At 37.3% G+C, this 16,343-nt stretch overlaps 1 protein-coding gene across 1 annotated transcript in view; it reads right to left on the bottom strand.

The window, feature by feature from the left end:
- Positions 1-16,343, bottom strand: part of LOC141440931 (probable G-protein coupled receptor CG31760) — a 148,897-nt gene that overhangs the window by 78,794 nt on the left and 53,760 nt on the right. The window lies entirely within an intron of this gene.

Below are 16,343 nucleotides of genomic sequence, written 5' to 3'. Positions count from 1 at the left end.
TCTTCCGGCTGATGATGATGTGAGATGTTTTATTTCTAATTTTATTTTTAATTTTGACTTGCCGTCTTATTAGTATGTTTGTATGGGTAAAAACTTATTTCGTCTGCACATTTTAAGCAAATATCTGGGTGATTGTCGGGACTTTTCAATCTACGAAACATTAATCCTATTGGTAAGGAAGGTGACGATACTATTTATAGTATATATACATAGATGTACTTATATAAGTATATACTATAGATAACTTGGCATCCCCCGCTCTCACAACCGCAAACAACGTTTGTGTACGTGACACCGGTCACAAAGCAAGCCGCATTCTTTTTAGAACATGCATGTCCGGGATTTGAAAAAACTTTTACATATTTGTACTGCCCCAATTTTATCAGCCAGAAACATTGCCGTATCTAGGGTTTTTTTTTCATGTGGAATGGCCTGGATTTTTGTGTGAAGATATCAGTGTTATAGAATTTTGAATCCGTAGCCCAAGAACCTGGGGTGGGCACTACACCACACTGGGGTGGGCATGGCCCACACCGCCCCCCCCTCTATATATGCCTATACGGCCAGAAACAACATTAATGACTGACTGACTGACTGACAGACAACACACAGTGGTAACCACTGCAGATTGAGACTTGAAATTTGCAGCAATTCCTTAAAGATCTCGGCGGTGCACTAAAGAGGGACTTCTCAAAATTCCCACGGGATAGTTGGCTACATTTTTATTTTTCTACAGCAGGGAAGCCGTGGGATAAACTCGACTAAAACGTGTAAAATACTCGTACAGATTTTAAATTACTAAAATATTACTAAGTATAAACTTTCGCGACCGTTTACGTCTACGGCTACGTCTATGAAACAAATTTATATTCATGCAGCTTCTCTGCATCCACACTGTAAGAACACACAACACATTCCATAAACCCAACCATCACCACTGCACTTTTTATTTATAAGTATAGTTCATTGACATGGGACCTCCGTAAAGTAACGCATGATTCAGTAAATTATTTAAGTAAATAATAATATTGTCAAAACAGTTCATGCTGTCTCGCATAAAAAATGAAATGGTAATTCTCTGTCCATGTTTGATTAAAGTCCGTGAAAGAGTTAAAGTCATCCCTTTAAATAGAATTTCAACATTGCGGTGGCCTTCGAGATAACGAGAGCTTTCGAGTACTTTCGGCAACTTCGGGAAAGAAACGGGTTTTAATATTACGCTCAAAGTTTTTTTACGGAGATTTTAATTTATGAAGAAGTCACTTTTTAATTTACGAGACAAATTTGTCTTGAGATCTTCAAGAGAAAGTTTAGTTTAGTGTACAACTTTCTAGCCAATACGGTGTTTGACTATTTTGTATATGTCTTATAAATTAAAACTACATAATGCCTGTTATCGAATAGAAAAACAATTTTTAAGCTACCTTTACAAATAACAAAGTTATAAAGGTTTGAAATTCAAGATTAGACAGAGAAAGACATACTGGCATGTGACGTCACACGCCAGTACCGCCATACTTGCTGCATAGAGAAAAGCGTTTGAAAAAGAGACATATATAGATTTTTCAAAAAATCACTATAAATCCAATTTTCAACCGATTTAAATTTTCTCTTCGCTAAACACTATCTGTATATCTATATTTTCATAATAATATTAAGATACGGCAAAATCAGGAGTTGTCAAATACCGTATTGTATTAGTAATCTACGAGTATAAGTACGCATGTGCTTTGTTGTTGTTTTTTAACTAGACAAACGGTCATATTTTAATTTTACTTTTTGAGCATTATATCACCTTTGTTTAAGTAAATCATTTCCAATAATTTATTGAATCAGGCGTTACTTTGCGGAGGTCCATATCAATGAATGGTCCATCTTTGTATAAAATGAAACTGGCTTAATACGACATATTCTCATTTTTACACCACTGCGAAGAAGGAGGTGTGTTTGACGCGTATGTATGTATGTATGTCTATTCCGATGTCATCTCGTAACTACTCAACGGCTGAACTGATTTTGATAAATGATACGTCATTGGATTCGTCTTGATGACGCGAGTGACACTGAGTACATGAAATTCTTGAAAAATCAAAATGGCGGATTTTTGGCGCCAAATTGTAAGTTTTCAAAAAATGTGCTTTATTCAAATCTGTCGAGTAGGGTATCAAATGAATGCTAATAACTAGCCCATTCTAAATATATATGGGATATAATGGTTTTAATCTACCATTTTCACAGAACTATTAAAAAAGTGTGAAATAAAAAAAAAAAGATCAAAAAACCCAACTGCCTTCAAAAAGACTAAAACGAAGAATACAAGTCTAGTGGGCGGAACTTTGTTAAGTAGCTAACTTAAAGTTCAACAGTCGGGACCCATTTCAATCGTGACGCTCAAAAAATCTTAACTAATGTGGTTAAGAAAACAAGTCTAGTGGGCTAGCTAGACTTGTTTTCTTCGTTTTAGTCTTTTCTAAGGCAGTCGGGTTTTTGATCTTTTAAATTAATTAAACTAAGTATACCAAGTTATTTTGGTAGATACAAAGTTTAAATATTTTATCGAGGAGATAATATATCGAATTGAGTCTGTTTCAGTCTGAGGGTGCGATTTGTCAACTAGGCTTAGGTAGTAGCCCCCCTGATTGGTAATTAAATCCCACCATGTTCTCGTAGGCGTAGGCATGCCGTCCGTTCAAGAGGTCATGACACGATGAGCCATCGTACCTAATGGCCTTTCTAACGTCACTAGAGAGAGCCGGAGGGCACTCGAGCCTAGGGGGTTGATCGACCGATCTAGAAACTGTACCCCATTATATTTTATTATGCTGTATGGTGAGAGTTAAAGATAATTCCATGACCCCACGGTCATTTTATATAACATAGATAGGCATAAGAAATAGTACTTTTCTTATTGGTTCTGTTATAAGAGCTATCTTCATGCCAAATTTTAAGTTTCTAGGGCTGCTGGAAGTACCCTATCCACTCAATTGCTTTTGGTAACTAGGATACCTGTCAATGCTCTTACTTTGTTGTATAAATATAGTTCAACTCAAAATTCGAAGCAAGTGAGTAGCTATAGGCATAGTAAAAGAGGACAAGTAAGCTCACTAAGCGCGGCTTAAATGTGTGCGCGCCGGTTGGCGCCGGTACGCACGCACACGCCGCACGCACACACTAATAATCGGTGCCGTTCGTTTCGATTTTAGCTCGTTCGTCTTGCGCTCGCTTCGCGAGATGATCACCTTTTACGTTCGCATACTCGTACTTACGTATTTTTTGTATTAGGTATAGTTGTAAATTAGTAGAATATAAGTGTAGTGTAATAGTTTCGTGCAAGGACACATAAAAAATAATAGATACCTACCTACCTATAATCAATATAGTTATAGTATTATTGACGACCAGATGGCCTAGTGGTTAGAGAACCTGACTACGAAGCTTAAGGTCCCGGGTTCGATTCCCGTGTCGGGGCAGATATTTGTATGAAAAATACGAATGTTTGTACTCGGGTCTTGGTGTTTACTATGTATTTAAGTATGTATATATCTATATATTTACATTTATCCGTTTCTTAGTACCCATAACACAAGCTTTTCTAAGCTTACTTTGGGACTAGGTCAATTGTGTGAATTGTCCCGTGATATTTATTTATTTATTTATTATGTGTAGGTAAACATGAGTAGTATTTATACAGTCGCCATCACCATTCCGGCGAATTTATATTATAATATTTTTAAATTTAGTATAAGTAATAATTAGTAATAAATAATATAATGGCATAGAATCTGTCTGGTTTCTCTAGACAATTTTAAGTTAACTTTCGTACTAAAATTACTTATTTGCCGGTAGGTAATTAATTTAAAATAGACGTCAACAACCCGCGCCTTGCCCGCGTAGGAGTAGGCAGTTAAGTCTCCTAAAGGGTAGGAGTGGACTTACCTACTTGTCCTCTTTTACTACGCTATAGATTTTGAACCCCCGGCAAGATGAATTGAAACATCTTTTTCAATCATTATATCTGATTGAGTTGATTTAGAAGTTTAATTTTATTACTGCTCAAAAGATAGCAACTGACACCTCCTGTGTGCCTGGGAAAAAGGATCTTGACAGACGAACGGACAACTAAATGAGCCTATTTTTAGGGCTTATATCCAATTAAGATAGGGAACCCTAAAAATACGTACACTAACGAACGAAGCTGTTACTTAGAAAGGTATTGGATTGGGAATACTTAAGTGTAAGAAATACGTACACTACCTTGAATATATAGCGTCTGTCTGTGTGCTTTCAGAAATGTAACCAGTTTAGTTTCCATTTTTCATTTCCATGAATTTCAAACTTTATTGTGAAGTCTAGAGACGAAATTAAATTGTCTATTTTCGAGGATCCACTGCGTAATGAAATGAAATGAAATCGTTTATTGCATGACCACAGGTATATAAATAAGATCCTCGTGGTTTGGTGTGTCCTTTTATGATCTACCATTTTCTTGGTGTACAATATATAAAAAAAAAAAATTGAACAAAATTAAAATCAAATCAATGAAATTAAATTAAATAGAATACATTAAATGAAGTTAAAAAAAAATAAACAAAACATAATCAATTAAAATACATTAGCTAGTCAAAAAATAAAATAAGAATACAATAAAGTTAAATCACAATAACTCACCAAAAAAAAAAAAAAAATTATATACGCTACAATGTCAAAATTTCAAAACCATACATTATATTAACCATAAATGTCAGTAAGTACTCAACTGATTAGTTAATTTATATTCCAGATATTCTTTAACTGTATAAAAACAGTTAGTCAAAAGCCATGTCTTCAATTTGGTTTTGAGCACTTGTCCATTCAAAACCTTTAATTCGTCTGGAAGACTGTTAAACAGCTTTATTGACATGTTATAAGCGTTACGTTTATAAATATCTGAACGACAACGAGGCTGGTATATCAGGTTTTTATATTGTGTTCTCTGCTGTCTAGGGAATACGTTCGATCTCTTTTCGAAATACTCCGGATGACACTTAACAAAAAGACAAACCTTAAGTATATACATGCATGCCAGTGGTAATATTTTAAGTTTCTTAAAAAGAGGCTTGCAGCTGTCAGTACGATAAGCAGCTAGCATTGCCCGCACACATTTTTTCTGTACTTTAAAAACTCTTTCAACGTTGTGGCCGCCGTCTAACCAGTAGTAACACTGGACGACGGCGCCCTCTTGACTTTTCTAGGTGACAGTGACAGCTGTCACACTTTCCGCGCCATGATGTTAGAAGGATGATTATGATTGTGGTTAGAAAGACGGGATAATTGTTTTCATGTAAACTAGATAGTACGAGATATTAATACAGGCCTTATAAACATCATCTGCCGTTTTATTAACTTTCGAGGCGTGCCATAAGCTACGCCAAAACGTCGACAGAATTTCCCCACAGTATCAATCCATAATTGAGTACAGACGATACATGTCCATAAGCGGTTAATGCTGCCTCGGTAGAGACTGTTCTTTTGAGCTTTCTTAAGGCAAAAACAAATCTGTCCAATCTGCAGCATACATACCATATGCGTACATACCAATGATGTTGTTGTTACTCATTATTTTATTAACAACAAAAATTATACTTTAGCTCCAAATAAATAAATACTTAGGTGCTACGTAATCTTTGAATTAAAATAAAAAATATAACAAAAAATAGAACCGACTGAAAATAATTTTCTACCAGTCTGAAGTCGGTGCCTCAGCACGAGCCAGCAGGAGTTGACCTATAGTCGTCTACCTCACCTACAACTATACGAGTATATTAGGCTTCAATCACTCCTGCTGGCTCGTGTTGAGGCACCGACTTCAGACTGGTAGAAAATTATTTTCATGGTGTTTTGTAATCGGTTCTATTTTTTATTATATTTATTTTTCCCGCTTTTTAGTGTATAAGATCTAAGATACAATAGTTTAATGAAACTGCTCGTCACTTTTTTACGAAAAATTGCTTTTTCCGATGCAGAGACGTTCACTATTGAGGAGTTCTGGTGCTTCATCACCTGTTCCATTTCACCATATGAATTACGATGAGCTTAAATTGCTTAGCAACTGTGTTAAAGTAATTGAAGTTCAACCCGTGATGTAGTTGTTATTGAGTAATCGCCCCATTGGTCAAATTTGGTCTTCATCATCAATTTCACTTCACCAAATGATGATTTTCAAGAGCAAATTCACGAGTTACTCCTAAATATATCGAAATTACCATAGGCGTTCTTACAATATTTGAAGAGTTCCCTCGATTTCCTTGGGATACAATCATCAGATCTGACCCAGATTTGGTGCTTATGGGACCTAATTGAAAGCATTCCTAGGCGAACGAAAAAAAAGTTTTTCAAATCGGTTCATAAAATAACGGAGTTCTGAGGTAACAAACATAAAAAAATACAACCGAATTGAAAACCTCCTCCTTTTTTTGAAGTCGGTTAAAAAACTACCATGAGACAGACAATTATTAAAATAAGGTAGATGGGTTACTACGTTAGTAGTCGACGTATGTCCGACATGTTTCAAACCAATTCTTGGTTCCTTATCAAGATGAGCTGGAATGGAAAACCGAGTTTCGATTATGAGATTATGATATGCCAGATAACTTTTCACGTGTTCAGTTACGTCACAAATACTAAAACTGTAAATTAACAAATGTGTTTGAAGTTATTTCAATAAAGCAAACACACACTGAATAGAAAATAGCTCACGTCCCACCGGTTTTATTTCTAAAAGGTCGAAGTTTAAATTTGTTAGTTGAATTTGGAACCTTTTGTCACCCGAGGAAAGTTCAGAATAACTTTGACATTTCGACCTTTGTTGGGCCTTTTGAGGGTAAACTTATGTGGGGATGATTGCTCAGAGTTAAACACAATAATGTTTTTTATAAATTTATCCAAAAGAGCTAAACCGTTTCGCCGTGCCAACCGTAACACAGACAGATCCGCCATCTTCCTATTCTATTTCTCTATCTCGCTCATCCTTGCCATACATCGCTCACTCTCACACACGCCTACGTTCCGTTTCCCACATTCGGCCATCCTGCTCACTCGTCTGTCCTCAGACTATCTTTCATGCTACCATTCTTCCTTCTTGACCTACTTAGCTAGTTACATCATTTCTAAATAAACCTACTGTGTATACAATTCTAACTTGTTTTATTTACTGTAAATAATATTATTAGGTATTTAGTTACTTATGCGAACCCTTATTATGAATCTTTAAATAAAACATTAAACAATACTGGTGTATTCCTTTTTACCAACTTAAACAATTATTATATTCTTATACTACAAACAGTACACAAGTAAGTAACCATACTAACAACAAAATAAACATACAACTGGGAACTTATACTATAAAGATAAGACTCATACTTTCACCTTACATTCAGAAGCATCTGACATACCTAATACTTACTTTTATTTCCTTAAGTAATACCGTCTGGCCACCTCTTCATATAGTCAGCAGCACTGGAAGTGCGGGTGGGGCCTTCTGTTGCGCTATTGACCTTCTCCACATCATAGCGGTCATTGTTGTGTACCTTAGTTATTATTATTTGGTCCTTGGCCTTTTGCCGAAGCTTTTCTCTGTCACTGTAGTATAGTCTAGCGGTCTCTTCCTTCTTCTGTCTTTGGGTGATTCTCTCAACCTGTCTGTTACCTCTGGGTATCCCTTTGATGTAGGATAAACAATGTGGTTGCTGGCTTACTGATACTTCATCTTTCAAAACAATTTCAAGCTCCAACGGTGCCGCCTTTGTTTCATCTGGATGGTAACTACTGACGGAATCATAAGCCTCCTGCTTATCCTGTGGCAACTTGATCTGCTCCGCCAGAGACTCCATTTGTCCTGTAAGGCGATTGACATTACACAACCATTCACCCTTGTCTCTAAATATATTAACGCTTCCGTCACTCATAACCATTGTTACATCTTTCAAAAACTCATGACCTATAGTTATATCATAAACCATACTGTCTCTAGGTATAATATAGAACACAACACCGTCGTAAACCTGTCCATCTATTGTAATTCCCGTTGTAATCTTGCCCAACGATTTCACTTGCGAACGTCCCAGTCCAGTTAATGTTAAATTGCCGCCGTCATTACACTGATCTTTCGATAATTTGCCGCACAATTCCGCCGAGATAAGGTTGACATCGCTGCCAGAGTCTATTAGCGCAAGGGAACTGAAACAACTCGCGACTAACACAGTTTTCACCGGCTTTTGAATACTTTTAACGCTTCGCGTGTCGTTGTTTACAATCTGCATAACCTCCGGATTGTCAAAGTTTGACGTTGACATTTCGCTGTCATGGCCGCTGCATCTGCATTCGTTCTCATTGGTAGCTGTCATTCCTGCCGTCGTCCCGAATACTACCGAACACTGCTTTACCGACCGAGGTGCGCCTCTGTCAATGATTCGCGCCGACGTCGGACCTGCCACTGACTGTTTTACCGACTGAGCGGGCATGCTCCGTTCCGACTTCGTCTCGTAGCCTCGTTGACCAGTCAAAGTTACAGGGCACCGAATTCCAATATGGCCGTACTCGTTGCATCGAAAGCACTTCAAGCCGTTTGGACACTGCGCGACACATGAGTATTTTCACCGCAATTGTAGCAACGCCGACTTGATGCTTCGAACTCCTTTTTTCCAGCTCCTTCAACTCTCGCTTCTTTCTTCCTCTCGCCTTTAATCTTCTCATAAATAGCTAGCTTGTCTTTTAACACGCTATAGGTGGTTACGCCGTACAGAACTTTTTTGTTTAGGTTCGAGTCTTCGATGCCATCTATAATATATTGTATAGCGACGTAATCAGGAATTTCGCTCTCTTGCCCAGCTCTTTCATAGTTAGCATGTACTGAAAACAGCTTTCATCTTTTCTTTTCTTTCTAGCCGCCATTAATTCGTGCATTTCTTTGGAATTTATCGCTTCTGGAAATTCTTTTATAAGAGCATTTTTGAGTTCTTCGTATGTCTTGAATACCTTCTCGGTTTTTACCCACAGGCCAGCCGTACCGCATAAGGATCTGCGCGCGATAACCAGTTTTTGCCGCTCTGACCAACCAAAAACCTCTGCATTGTCCTCGATGTCCTGCGCCCATTTCACCGAAGAGTACGTCTTGTCCTCGCCATTAAATGTGCAGGTGCCGTCGTAATAAAATTGACCCGCGCCAGCTTCGCCGTTGTTTTCTGCCATCTTCGTCTTGATCGTCTTTTCTTATAAAAAATGGTAGTCGTCGTTTTTCGTCTTATCGTCTTTTCAGGTCGTCTTCACTTCTTTTGTATCAACTCTGAGCCCATCCCGGACGAGCCCCCAAAATTTGTGGGGATGATTGCTCAGAGTTAAACACAATAATGTTTTTTATAAATTTATTCAAAAAGAGCTAAACCGTTTCGCCGTGCCAACCGTAACACAGACAGATCCGCCATCTTCCTATTCTATTTCTCTATCTCGCTCATCCTTGCCATACATCGCTCACTCTCACACACGCCTACGTTCCGTTTCCCACACTTATATTGTATACCGAAATTGACTGAACCGGTTTTAACTAGTTAACTACGAAAACAATGATTATAACTTAACAAAGAAAGTGAATTATACCTATATACTATCGACATCGACATTTCTCGATATTTTGTTGAGTGAGCTAAAAGTCATATATTTTTATATGTTTTTGTTTTGTTTCTTGTTACTATTTTATGTAGGGTTCATTAAAAAGTCGTTGTTTTGTATGATTCCTGAAATAATTTGAGTAGTTTGATCTGGTTGGAATGAAACCACGCGTTTTCCCAGTGATAAGATTTTGTCCCCGAAAATGTGATGTGAGACTAGCCAATTTCACAAAATTGTTTCTTTAGACACCGCCTATTGCCTTAATACTTATTGATATTGACTCAATGGACATGTATATACGCATCTAAAACTAAACTTGTTTGATTTAAAAAAAACGACGCATGTTCGTAATTTCTGTAATTACTTATCCGACAGCAATCGCGTCTACTTCACTGCCACCTGACTTCCACAGGTGCCACCGACGCACATGTGCGTTCAAATGTTTGAATAATTATAACAGCGGCACTGGGCAAAGTTCCGAAAACGCATATGTGCGTCGGTGGCAGTGAATGCGTTAAATGGAGGAGGCCTATGTTTAACAACGAACCTACGGCTGTTATGATGATGATGACTTATATAATTAAATACTCAGCATTTGTATCTACTAAACGATGCTCCCACTTTATATTATTTCTGTAGTCTGCTACGAACGAGGCATTAAGAGGAAACGGGTATCCTTTATTACGCAATTATATACATGCGTAATGGTTTTAGATTACTTTGGAATCTCGCAAGAAAATGGAGTTTCGCGAGTACTCTTTTTAAGGAGAATATTACGTAAGCACTCATAATTTTAGCGTTTATTCGTGTATATTAAGTATATTGTATAGATGCGTGAGTAGCGTATTCCGCTTTGATTTTATTAATAACCCGGTTGCCTAAAAAATTTAGTTCTTTTGATACTGTGCTTAATTTCAGCACATTTGAAATGTTGCGTTAAATATTAAGTAACTATAAAAAGTTGCGAACTTGTTAAAAGAAAGTTATCTTTTGTAATCTTTTCATTTAAATAAATAAATAAATATCATGGGACATTTGACACCAACTGACCTAGTCCCAAACTAAGCAAAGCTTGTACTATGGATACTAGGCAACGGATAAACATACTTATATAGATAAATACATACTTAAATACATATTAAACATCCAAGACCCGAGAACAAACATTCGTGTTATTCACACAAATATCTGCCCCGGCCGGGAATAAATAAATAAATAAATAAATTTTCTGTTCCAAAAGTAGGAAGAATATATTTTCAAAAAAATTTAATAGAGATAATATTCAAAAAATCATAATTAAGTTTAGAAAAATGATATTTGGCACGGATGTTTTATATCTAAACTCTGTTTAATATTGAAGAAGTAGATACTCGTATATTATATATCTGTATTTTATTCGATGCACTTTTTATCATTTGCTCTTAATACAAACTTTCAAAGTAAGGGCTATTAGTGGGTTAATAGTTAACGTAAGCTCAGCCCGGGGAAAAGCTAGTTGTAACTTTTTACTTGTACAATGAATATGTAAGTAAGTATGTAGTTAACGTACTTTATATCATGCAGACGAAGCAAACGTGTTATTAGTGAATGTTTTCTTGCATGAAATGCTGCGCATATTTTCTGGTAGTGATTTACGAAGTCTTGTTTTCTTTGTGAAATCATATACTACTTAATAAAAATATCTCCGTCCGCGTAGACTTCGTTTTGCGCTATCCCGCAGAAAATATGCAATTTTCCGGGATAAAAACTACCCTATATCCTTTTCCGGGACTTAAACTATCTGTATGCCGAATTTTATCTAAATCTGTTCAATAGTTTAGACGTGATGAAGTAACAAACAAACAAACAGACTTACAAACTTTCACATTATAATATTAGTGGGATATTCCTGCTATACAGTGTGTGGCTCAGAACCGGGGATAATATTAAAAGCAGAGGCTCACTGGTAATTGGATCATCATGGTCCCACTTAGATAATTGTGTTTTTTTTTTCTTCTAACAAACTGAATCGTAAATTCAATGTACGCCACCCTAGAGTCCAACTGACATCGCCTGTCATGCTAAAAATACAAACATTTTGCTTTACATTGCTTCTTCGAATAAACTTTCAAGTGTAATAAAAATAAAAAATAAACCATTTTTTTTTAAAGTCGCTGGACTAATGTTGTTCAGATTGACGAGTATGATCTATGTTTTAATTATTTGCCCGTGTTACAGGCCACACCCGATGATTTTTGGTTGATAAATAATTTAATTGTGATGTGTTACTAATAGCAAAAAAAATAAAAAATATATTGCAATTAACGTTGTTCTATAATACTCATACCAAATGTTTAGTCAGCCGGACAGTTGCAACTGTGTAAAAGAATCTAACGTTTATTTTAGATAATTTCATTGTAAATTACAAATGAAACTGGAAGAGAATTAAAAATTAGCATTTAATATATTTTCAAGTAATCTCACATCTGTTATATTTGTGGTAGGAAAGATTCTTAAGGCTTCGGTCTCTTGCCTACAATCCTCGTATTCTGAAACGTTTGCTACTACTTACGCTTACGTAAGAAATTACTTTCCGTCTTCACCGGTGCTACGAGCGCTTGCTACGCCGTAGGCCTCGCTACGAGTGCCGGTCTACGTCGCTACGGCAAAATTGCAAGATGGAACTTGAATGAAAAACAAATGAAGATCATTTATCTCGTTTAAAATGAGACTACGTCGCATGGAGCAGTTAAATAACGGGAGTAGACTTTTTAGCTCACCGTACAGACCTACTAAGCAACTTAGCTTCGCTCGCGTTAACAACTAGACTATTTTTTCACTATAACGTTGCGTGAAGACCAACTGCATGAAATTTAGTATTTGTAGACTTTAATAGTAGCTGATATTTCGAGATTTTATACGCATACATTCCGATCCCATACGAATACTGGGAAATACGAGTAAGTAGCCTATGTGATATTCTCTAGAGCCAGCTTTTAGTTTATATAGTTATCACATTTCAAGCAAATGCATCTCCATCCCAGCCCATATACATCCCACTGCTGGGCACAGGCCTCCTCTCAGAACAAGAGGGCTTGGGCCATAGTTCCCACGCGGGCCCAGTGCGGATTGGGAACTTCACACGCACTATTGAATTGCTTCGCAGGATAGTGCAGGTTTCCTCACGATGTTTTCCTTCACCGCAAAGCTCGTGGTAAATTTCAAATTTAATTACGCACATGAATTTCGAAAAACTCAGAGGTTGCGAGCCGGGGTTTGAACCCACGACCCTCTGCTTGGGAGGCGAGAGGTCAAACCACTATGCCACCACGGCCGCTACCACTAGGCCGCCACGGCGGAAGCAAATGCATCTAAATAAAGGAATTTGTGGAAGTGGGGGACATATACATATACCGAATACCGAGGCATAGCCGCATAGGTACATATGCAAACTCATGTCCAATTAAATCATCACACATATGAGCCACGCACACAGCTAAAACATTCCTCGTGAGACCATTGCCATATTTTTAGTGGTTTGTTTATGATCATAACCATAATACATTATTTTAATCCCACAATATGTACGAGTATTAAAAACTAGCTCGTGCCTACGTTTTTGTCTTCGTGAAAGCAAATTTCGTAGTTGGAAAAGTGCACCAAGCGTACATCAAGGTAAAATAATTAAACTACATTAAATAACACACATTAAAACAAATTAGTGAATGTACAATTTAAATAAAAAACTATCCTAAAGATAACTAAGTTAAAAATATATATATTACTTACAAGTAAAAATTTGCCCCACGAGTCTTTTAGACTCAGACTCTTTATACTCTATGGGCGCTTTCCCCCCAGGGTCCTAGAGTCTCTATCCCAAACAACTTGGCAGGTAAAAAGTATTTTTGCTAAATGAATCTCTAGCTCCAGTCAGTCTGTCAGTCAATTTCAATGAAAAATCATGAAAAACTTTAGCATTATTGTTCAGTTTCATTTGTCCAACTATGGGCAGAAACATTTCGATTAATTTTATTATAACACTAGTGCATAATCAAGACAAATGGCGGTGTGACAGGCAAACAAAAAAAAACATACTGCAGGTCTCTACAAATAGGTTGTAATAAAGATGGTTGGGTACGTTTGACTAAAGTACAATTCATAGAACTGTCAAACATAAAAGACATATCGTGGGCACTTGATTATATTGTCGAATTATCATCAAAATGTCACATCACAAAGCCTAGGTAGTGTCTACAGGATTCAGATCTAAACATACCTCTAAATATTTTTCGAAACTTTTCATACATTGAACGACGTTCAAAGCGTACCTCATCAAAGCGTGACTACAGTTTAAGTCAAAAATTCAAACTAACGCAATTACCTCCTGAAATGTTCCGGCAAAAATTAAAGACACCCCTGTATATCATAAACACTTTCGGGTAATTACAATCACTTGTACCACTGCTTTCGTCCTCAAAGGTAACGAACCGGAACAAAATCATATTTGGAATCACAGTATAATCCAGCACTAAAGTAACGGATTACCTCGGTTCGGTGAACTTTGCCGTGGCAAGGATTCGCCTTTGACTAGCCGCAATGGTTAACCAAAGCTCGGTTATCTTCAAAGCGTGGAATAATTAATTGAAGCAAACCGTAACTGGTAATAGCGAATCAATTTGTAACTAATTTTGCTGTTTAATTTAGTAATGAGTATCCTCATCAGGTAAAGTGGTCAGGGTATACGCGTGGGTTGGCGATCGATACTATATATATGTTATACTAGTGAGCTTAAAGTCACTTTCTCTAGACCTTAATTTTAAAATTCACATCTGACGCCATGCGTTTATTACGTAGGCAGTGATGATGATGATGGTGAACCTAAGCTTTACTCGTATATGGATACTTTTTAATGGAACAATCCCTTACCTGAGTTTTCCCGTACCTCCATTACCCCCCTAGGGCCTAGGTGTGGTAAGTGATTATTTTTCCCCGAGGAACTTTCTTCCTCCACCAAAAGCCGCTTATATGTTTATTTCAGTTACTTAGCAAAACACGCGTTTGCTAAGAGCTTAACTTTTTTGAGAAGATTGTTTCTTGTTGAAAATACGTACCTGCTTTTATAACGTCGTATTTGTATAGAACATTAATCATAATGTTATAGAAGGGAACTGTTTGTCAATTTGTATATTGCTTTTACAGTTTTGTTAATTCAGAACACTAACAATTATGTATTGTTTGATTTAAAAAAGCCCCTTAACCCTTTACGTAGTATCAGCTTTTACCAGCGGCTTCGCTCGCGTGAACTATAAGCGTTTCAAAGAAGCAAGCGATCAAGAGCCACGTATCAACTAGAGGCAGCCTCGGGTGGAGCGGCTGCCTCGCTCCGAGGCCGCGCAAGTGGGGATTTGGAGACGCTGCCTCAACCTGGGGCGCGCCGCGACGCGCGGCAAATTCGTCGCCACGAGCCGAGCCATATTTTGTCGGTTTTTTTGCCGTGCTCAAAGAAGCCTCAGTCCGAGCCGTGCATTTGATGGAGACGATTTAAACTGGCTCGCATGTTGCGGATCTAGATGAGGCCTGTCGCCTCAGCTTGATCTGCAACGTGCCTCGAGCACGTGCCTCAGAGCGAGCAGCCTCAAACTGAGTCTGTCTGCTTCATGACGAGGCAGCTCGGCCTGAGGCTGCTCTAATGGATATACGCAGCTAAGCAAGCATGCATGTGAGCATGTAAGCAAGCATGCAAGCCAGAATGCAAGCAAGCATGCCAACAACAGATCAAGCAAGCATAAAATACTCCCAAATGTACAAGAAAAGAAGATATATATTTCATTTAATTTCATTTCATTTCATTTCATTTCAAATAGTGCAAGATCCCTCCATCCATCCAATTTTATTTTGCTTCTAATATGACGTAACAGTGACTCCGTCCGCGCAGAATTCGTTTATCGTTATCCCGCGGGAACTATGCAATTTTCCGGGATAAAAACTATCCTTTGTCCTTCTCTGGGACTCAAACTACCTGTATAACGAATTTTATTTAAATCGGTTCAGTGGTTTAGAAGTGATGAAGTAACAAACAAACAGACATATAAACTTTCGCATTTATAACAGGTATTAGTGGGATTCTGTGTTAAATTTGGTATTAGAGGTATTTTTGGTATTTGGTCTCGACTCTCTCGAACATAATATTAGTAGGACATATAGATACGTAAATGAAGCATATCACGTCTTCCATTATAAATTTACGACTATACCTCTCATGCCAAGCAGTGGCAATGTGACACGTGAAACAACTACATATTAGTTCCCGTATACGTTGGTTAGTAATTAGCAAGTTGGGTTTACACGACGAACGCATTTGCAAGTGTGTTGCGTGGAAGATGAATGAGGCATCGTTATCTCGTACTACTCGTAATTATCTGCGTCGCTTTGGTAGGTATATTTTGATCTACTTTTGGTGTTGCCTATTGATTTGGACAAGCACACGCGGCAAGTATCTAACTTTTTGTACAAAAGAAAAGAAACAAAACACAATTAAAAAAACCGGCCAAGATCGTGTCGGACACGCTCGAAATAGGGTTCCGTAGCCATTACGAAAAAAATAAGTTATATTTTATACTTTAGGTTGCTATATTTACTCTTAAATACTAATTTTAATAAGTTTTGCTTGTAAGTTTGCTATACTTACTACCATCCTGAATTTTTTAGACCGGTTTAGA

Source organism: Choristoneura fumiferana, chromosome 23 (assembly GCF_025370935.1).
Source record: "Choristoneura fumiferana chromosome 23, NRCan_CFum_1, whole genome shotgun sequence".
NCBI classification, from domain to species: Eukaryota; Metazoa; Arthropoda; class Insecta; order Lepidoptera; family Tortricidae; genus Choristoneura; species Choristoneura fumiferana.
The sequence above is the reverse complement of the archived record's forward strand: the minus strand, read 5'-3'. Positions and strand labels throughout refer to the sequence as shown.